Raw genomic sequence first — 8,506 nt, forward strand, 5'->3', positions numbered from 1 at the left:
TATTATTATTATATTTATTCTTTTCTTTTCTTTTCTTTTCTTTTTCTCTCCTTTTTTTTTCTTCTTTTTCTTCTTTTTCTTTTCTTTTCTTTTTTTTTCTTCTTTTTTCTTCTTTTCTTTTCTTTTTCTTTTCTTTTCTTTTTCTTCTTTTCTTTTCTTTTTCTTTTCTTTTCTTTTTCTTCTTCTTCTTCTTCTTGGCTCTTCCCGCGCCGGAACAGGGGACCGGCGTCCCCTCCTTTTGCCGGGCCGTTCAGGCCACGGCCGCCGCGACGGAGGCCGGCGGCAGACAGGGGCCACTCCCTCGGTCACGGAGGAGCGTGGCCGGTGGTCGATTACGATCGTCGGCGTCGGAAAATTCAAGAAAAAAGAGGTCCAAAAACAGAGTCTTTTTTCCGACCGAAAATCGACGACGCTCGTCGCCGGCAGCCGCGCACAAGGCATGGGAGGAAGAGGAAGGAAGGGAGGAAAAGGAGGAAGGCTTACCTTGACCTCCGGTGACTTCGTCGGAGAGCAGTCACGGCGAAGACAAAGCGGTGTCTGCGGCTCTAATTCGAGAAAATCGGAGAGAAAGAGAGAGGGAGGAGGCCGATGTTCGGTCTTAAGGGGAGGGGGTCTTCTTATAGGAAACTCTAGGACTCCGAGGGTTCCTAGGAGTCCTGATTTTGCCCGGTCTCGCCGGAGAAGAAGACTCCTATCGGGAGTCTTCTTCCCGGTTTTTGATTCCCCTATTTTTTTTTTTTTGGGCTAGGTCTGCTGGGCTGGGCTTTATTTGGACTGGGTTTTTTTTTTGGGGCTATAACATTCTTCACCCCTAAAAAGAAATTTCGTCCTCAAAATTTTTCATACCTGTCACCATTGTATTGGAAGCCTGTGCATTTTGTTGAGTAAGTGCATACATTCTTTCCTGATTTTTAGGAATCTGTCCACCACCCTTATGTTGTCCTTCATAAGTTCTTTGGCCAACTTGATTTTCAGTATTTAGCGGGCAGCTAGAAATTTTATGATCCTTCTGACCACATTTGAAGCAAGCACCTGTATTCCAATAGCAATCCTTGTCTGCATGATTTTTGCCACATCTGGAGCACGGCTCACCATCAATCTGTTGAGTCTTATTGTCTACTGCTCCCTTAGCTGATCTTTTGATATTTTTATTATTCTGCCCTTGTGTATCATTTGATTGTGCTCTCTTTCTTTGCTTTCTTTCCCTTTCCATGCGTTCTTCATTGACTTCCCTTTCAATTATCAGTGCTTTGTTTACCACATCTGCATAAGTTGTCAATTCATATGGAACCACTTGTTTTCGAATCTCAGTTCTCAGTCCCATCTCAAACTTGTGAACACGTTCTTGCTCACCATCAACTAATCTCGGAGCAAATTTTGCTAACTCTGTAAATTTTGCTTCATATTCAGTCACACTCATACCCTTTTGCTTCAAATAAATAAACTCTTGCTCTTTCTGGATCCTTATACTCCGAGGAAAATATTGATAATAGAATGCAATTCGAAATCTTTCCCAGGTAAGTATTTCACCGTCTTGTTCATGCTTGCGCTGTAGTCGCTGACACCAGTTGTATGCTTCTCCTTGTAGTAAATAAGCTGCATATCGAATCTTTTCTTCATCAAGACACTCTTGGACAGCGAAAGCCTTCTCCATCTCCATTATCCAGTTATCAGCTTCCAAAGGTTCAGTAGTCCCCTTGAAAGCTGGAGGAGCAAGCTTTTTAAATTCTGAAATGTTATTCCGTTGTACTGGTTGCTCTCCATGTTGTGGTGGTGGATGCTGATGTTGTTGTGTATCTCGTTGTATCTGCTGTTGTTCAAACATTTGCTGCTGTATTTGTTGTTGCGTTTGTACCATCCTGATTAGGGTCTGCATTAACTGAGCCATATCTGATTTTTGACGTGCTCTCGAAGTACTCCCATTAGGATCTACGACTCTCCCCTCCTGAGGGGTGCCACTGGTCGGATGGGGAGTGCTACCATCCCGTGGTTGTGATGTCTCTCTTGTAATTCTTTGAGTAGTTCTTGTCATTCCACGGGAAGGCATGATAACCTTATAGTAGTAAAACCTTATTAGATTCATTTATCTATTTGTTAGGATGGGTTTATTATGATGTTCATATTCTAACGTCCCAATATTCCTAATGTTTACCCACCTACACTCATATTATGTCAAATTCTATGTGTCATAATTTATCCACTTATGCTCTGATACCATATTAATTGTCACGTCCCCGACCCGAGATTGTGAATCAAGGGTTGCGGCAACCGCCGCATACTCATGAAGAACTCTCTCCATAAGCATGCAAGGCATCTCATCACGATATCAATGCATCACAGCGGAATAAATTCAAATAATTATTATTCAACTGTAATTCAAGTAATTAAATCAAATGTCTTACATCCAATAAAATTTTTGCTAAAAATAAAACAATAGGTCTAGGTTCAATGAAGTTGACAATGCTAATCTCGCTTCTAAAAGCTCTGTCCCAATATTTCGTCCCACGCTCGATATTAATTATCTGAATCTGAAAAATAGAAAGAAAGGTAATGAGCTAGACAGCCCAGTAAGTAACAAGTATCTCTACCAGATATTTCAGATATTATATAATTTTCAAGAATAATGCTGCAAATAAACATAAAAGTATATTTCATGCTGATTTAATACAAATTAAATATTTTCAAATATTCACATATAATATAATCATAAATCCGATTCGATTCAAAACACTCGTAACTCAACAGCCTTGACTATGACCAACGTTTAACCCCCATTGACGGGGTCCACATGATACCAGCGCACAACCCCCACTGGCAGGGTCCACAAATACCAGCGCACAACCCCCACTGGCAGGGTCCACAAACACCAACGCACAACCCCCACTGGCAGGGTCCACTGAGTACCAACGTATAATCCCCATTGGCGGGGCCCACTGAAACATAGTTAGGCTGAGAGCATAAATCTGATCTGTATCAAAATACTTTGTATCATAATATATCATAATTTTTCACTAAACATGTGCATAAATCGACGTACCATAATATTTCAAAAGCACTTTTCTTTCAAAACATAATTTCATAAATCATGCATAATTTTCAGAGAATAATTATTTATTTTCAGAATAAATATGAAATATCTCGAAAAGATGATTCATTACTTACCTTTCACGGAGTACTGAATGAACGGATCGACTAACTTGTAGGAGATTCTTTCGTTCCTATTATCCAAAATTATATTTTTACATTAATTTTAATTCAAAATTAAATTTAACAAATCCCAAAATCAAAATCTTACTTAAAATCAGACTCTTCCCTATACTCGATCAAGATCATCAATGAAGCCTTCCACTTCGTTAATTCTAGAGGAATAACTTTAGAGAGAGAAAAAATCCGTCAAGAGAGAGAAAATTTTAGAGAGAGAAAATTCTAGAGAGAGAAAGTAGAGAGAGAAAGTCCAATTCCAGAGAGAGAAAGTCAGGGTTCAGACTGAAAGAAGAGAGAGGAGAGAGAGAAACTCTCTCTCTTATCATTTTTTTATTTTATTTATTTATTTATTTATTTATATATATATATATAAGTATATATATATATATTTTGTTATTATTATTATTATATTTATTCTTTTCTTTCCTTTTCTTTTCTTTTCTTTTTCTCTCTTTTTTTTTCTTCTTCTTTTTCTTCTTTTTCTTTTCTTTTTTTTTTTTTCTTCTTTTTTCTTTTTTTCTTTTCTTTTTCTTTTCTTTTCTTTTTCTTCTTTTCTTTTCTTTTTCTTTTCTTTTCTTTTTCTTCTTCTTCTTCTTGGCTCTTCCCGCGCCGGAACAGGAGACCGGCATCCCCTCCTTTTGCCGGGCCGTTCAGGCCACAGCCACCGCGGCGGAGGCCGGCGGCAGACAGGGGCCACTCCCCCGGTCACGGAGGAGCGTGGCCGGCGGTTGATTACGATCGCCGGCGCCGGAAAATTCAAGGAAAAAGAGGTCCAAAAACCGAGTCTTTTTTCCGACCGAAAATCGGCGACGCTCGTCACCGGCAGCCGCGCACAAGGCATGGGAGGAAGAGGAAGGAAGGGAGGAAAAGGAGGAAGGCTTACCTTGACCTTCGATGACTTCGTCGGAGAGCAGTCACGGTGAAGACAAAGCGGTGTCCGCGGCTCTAATTCGAGAAAATCGGAGAGAAAGAGAGAGGGAGGAGGCCGATGTTTGGTCTCAAGGGGGAGGGGGTCTTCTTATAGGGAACCCTAGGACTCCGAGGGTTCCTAGGAGTCCTGATTTTGTCCGGTCTCGTCGGAGAAGAAGACTCCTATCGGGAGTCTTCTTCTTGGTTTTTGATTTTCTTATTTTTTTTTTTTTTTTGGGCTAGGTCTGCTGGACTGGGCTTTGTTTGACCTGGGTTTTTTTTTTTTTTTTGGACTATAACATATATATTGAAAAATAATGATGACATGGATCAATCGGATAACGTGCTCCACGTCAGATTTTCTATGCCGCTCGCGGTGCACAAAGAATTTCTGGGCGGAGGAGACAGCCTTTGGGCTGTTACCAAGGCAACCAGGGTCCAAGATGCTGTCCCATTCGACGGAAAAAAAGGGCAAAAAGAAAAAACGAAGTAAAGAAGGGGAGGAACCCCTGTTCGACGCGGTCCTCCTGAAATTCCGACCGGCAGGGAATATCGCCGCCCATTATTGATTTGGTGTTGGAGGTGTGATAACATAGGTTTTTCGTGTTTGATCCATTGTTGATTTGTTGTGTTGACGGCTTGTATTTTGTGTCCATCGTTCTTTGACGTAGTCCTTCTATCTATATTAATTAAAGGCAGGTGGCTTCTTTTTAACTTCTCTTTATTCAGGAAAAAAACTTCTTTTACTGATTTTCTTTATTTTTCTTTTGCAAACCAGCTGATATATTGACATTTGGATACTAAATGCTAAAAGCATTATATTTTAAGACCCCTTTGACTTTTTCAGAAAGAATTTCAGACCTCCCTGAGAAACAGCAAAGACACGACATGTTATTCATAGATTGTTACCTTAACAAAGTGTTCATTTGTAAAATATCCGATATTTTTTTCCCAATTAACAAAGCATTGTTGCGGAAGGGTGGTTTGCCGATTAAGTTTATTATCCTCAATTTTTGTTTGATTCTTTCCTTTATAATCTGATATATCTCTTTCAATGTTTTTATTTTATTGCAGACTTCGGAGTTCACTTTGGCTTCAATTTAAGCCCCCTCATATTGCTGCTGGGACTGCATTCCTTGCTGCCAAGTTCCTAAATTATGATCTTGCCTTTCATCAGAGTTTCTGGCATGAATTCCAGACAACACCATCCATTCTTCAAGGTAGTGGAGTTATTTTCTATAGTTTGAGCATGCTGCTGACCTTCTTTATTCATCACATTGTAAGCACCATTTTTCAATTTCACTGTTTGCATTGCAGATGTTTCACAGCGGTTGATGGAACTCGTCTAACATGACACATCAGTATGCTTACATGTTGTACTAAAGGTTTGTTGTACACCATGTATATATTGGATAAAGTAATTAAATACAAGGATATCAATGTTTTATTGCATGAATGAGTCAGCTAAATGTCTTCGTAATGCTTGCTATAATTTTTAATTATTGGCAGCATTTCTATTCTTAAGCTACTTCATGTACTACTTGGGCCCATCAACAACCTTTAACATAGCTGTTGAAGAATTATAGTTTTACTAAAAAATGATCTACAATTGTCGCATAGCGACTTCATGGTTCTACTAATCTGTCGCCTGTCCTTACAGGAGAGAATCACGGTGTTATACATCTTGTTTCTAACTGATGCTCCAATTGTGCCTACCCCTAGCAAAATTTGAATCTACTCAAATTGAATGGTGAAACAGGGCTCAAGAGATCTGACTTTAGTACTGAGAATTCAGCTTATTTAATGTCATGGTTATGGTATATCCATTGATCGGATGACTGAAAGCTGTCCATTTTGCACCCTTCACATTGATAGAAACTTGCTTTATTGTTAGCCCTCACAAGTTTTTGATAGAAGGCATAACACTGGTTAGAATTGAATGGCAAAGCAGGAATCATATATCCTTTCCTAACAAAGGCCGGGTTTGACTTGGTTGTGTTTATGGGCAGGGTAATATTCATGTTACACCATTTGTGTATCAGGTATTATAACCTACCTAAGCCTGTTGACATTTTTGTATTGTGTAATGGCGCCATTAGCTTATTGCAGAGGTCTCTGAATGATGTGTTAGTTGACGGTAAATGTGTCTAGGACTTGCTAGGCTCTTGCTTCCTACCAATTAATACATGACCAGTTCTTAAACTTCTAGAATGGGGAATCCTATCTGTTAGAATGGTTCAGATAACCTTGTGTCTGCATTGGATATGTATTGAAATCCATACTTAGATGCTTCTAGAAATGTTTATTTTAAATCATCTTATTTTGTTGCTTTTTAAAAGATTTTTTAATATTTTTTGGATATGTCCAAGATACTTCTCTAATACCTCTAATGATGGGGGTCGGGTTCGATTCCTTTTTTTTTCCCCTTTTATACATTTGATGAATGTCAATCTTTTAAGGTAGATGATCCATTTTGGGGTTTATGATATTGATATTATTGTATGAAATGCAGAATGCAATTTATGAGTTCGAGTGATAATTAAGTGACACAGCTTGTGAATATTGATGCTATTATATGAGGTATGAACTTTATTATTTTATTGACATGCTGCTATACAATATATAAAAGAATATGTATTTATTGATTGCAAAATATTAACAATATTTTGTTCTGTTTTTATGATATTTATCTTATTATATAGTAGTAAATATTTTTGAGATTTTTTTTTGTTTTATTTAGCAATAGAATGGTTACATGCATTCCAATGTTTGAACCCTGGACCTCCAACTCCAAGGGCGAGTCCTTATGAGTTGTGAACTAGCTGAGACATGAGTGTCTGATAATTTGTTTTACAATTTTGTGCTTTGGATTTCAGCTCACTCGGGAGATCCTTGGTCTAAGCCACAATTTAACTGTTTTCCAATGCTTTGTTCTTTTCTTTTCCTCATTGTTTTTACATTAAAATTCATGTAATGTGATCCACGTTGGACATCTAAAATATAGCCCCAACTATAATCATCACTTTTGGTTTGAAAGGGGTATGACTACCATCATATCTTGGATAGATTCTGACGTTATTGGTTGGGGTGCTGTTTGATATCTGGAGTTATGTTGATGGAATACAAGAGTTTAAAGGATTCTCACATCCTGCAGGAACTGAAGTTGCCTGTTGGTTAGTTGGAAGTGCGATCAATACAATCCTCCTGAGCTTAGAGGGTTGACGTTTGCTGATTGTTTGGATTTTCTATCCTAAAACTTGTCATATTTCGTCTGTTTTTTAAAAATACCTTTTTTTCGAGAAAAGAAAAACCTATAACCATCAACACTGTCCAGGATATTTAGGGGTGGACAGAAGATGATGAAGGCCTTGCTGTCGCGGATGCAGCTTGGGGATTTTACCGCCAAACTCTCGAGTCATAAGATCCCATTTATCCCTAATGTAACTGTATCTCGGAGATTCCGGTTTCTGAGGGTAACAAAGTGGTTGAATAAGTTTTGAAAATAGTTAACGCCTCCACTAGCCTTTCCTTTGCTTCCTGGTCATGTCAACCCAAGAACCTTTGCCTCCTTTCCATCATATCCTCTCTTTTTTCTCTAGAATCTGGAGAAGAAAATCATTTCCTTATAGATGATGCTCGAGGTGGTAGAATGAAGTAGCAAGTGCATAACCGTCTCCTTCAACTTCATTCCACATGTAATGAATCCATATCCACATTGTTCCCTCTTCCACCCATCAAATCACTTTGCCCCTTCTTTAATTTACATCATTGCCATCTTGCAAATCTTGAACAAATGAGAAATAAAAGGAGCAAAATAAAAATTTCTGTTAATTATAAAAGAAAAGAATTAGAGGCAATATATATATATATATATATATATATATATATCGGATAGAAAACAACCTCAGATTATTTGGAGGTAATGCTGTAAGATCTATGACATTGAACAATATGCATGGCTCATAACCATGACCTGTGATCATAGAATTAATGCATTTCTTTGGTATGCTGATCTATAACTTGCATGGCATATATATATCGAATGTGCTTGAAATACTTGGGAGTCAATGACAGATACAAGCATTCTTGGTTTACCACGTGTCCCATCGATCATCCAGCAGATTACAAGCTCATTCCTAGCTGATCATGAGAGTATGTTGAAGTGTTTTTAATGTCGTCTAAAGTCTAATCGGCTTATTTAACTCGTAGTAAGCTAATGAGTAATCTGCTTAAGCCGTCTTACTTACATATCTTCAAGGCTCAGAACATGCATCAACTCTCTGGAAACGCAGCAACTCTCTGGAAACGCAGAGGCTTCTACCTTGAAACAGAATCCATGTTGATTCTCCCAACGTGCTGTCAATGATTTTACTTCTTCCATTGGAGTGAGATT

General features: G+C 38.4%; 1 long non-coding RNA gene across 1 annotated transcript; it reads left to right on the forward strand.

Moving 5' to 3' along the window:
- The first annotated feature begins 4,583 nt into the window (after window positions 1-4,583).
- On the forward strand, window positions 4,584-6,238 carry LOC140857847 (uncharacterized). The gene is made up of 3 exons (XR_012141247.1): window positions 4,584-4,695; window positions 5,188-5,333; window positions 5,431-6,238. It is a non-coding gene; the product is annotated as an uncharacterized lncRNA (long non-coding RNA).
- Window positions 6,239-8,506: the final 2,268 nt, after the last annotated feature.

The sequence above is a fragment of the Elaeis guineensis genome, chromosome 5 (assembly GCF_000442705.2).
Source record: "Elaeis guineensis isolate ETL-2024a chromosome 5, EG11, whole genome shotgun sequence".
NCBI lineage: Eukaryota > Viridiplantae > Streptophyta > Magnoliopsida > Arecales > Arecaceae > Elaeis > Elaeis guineensis.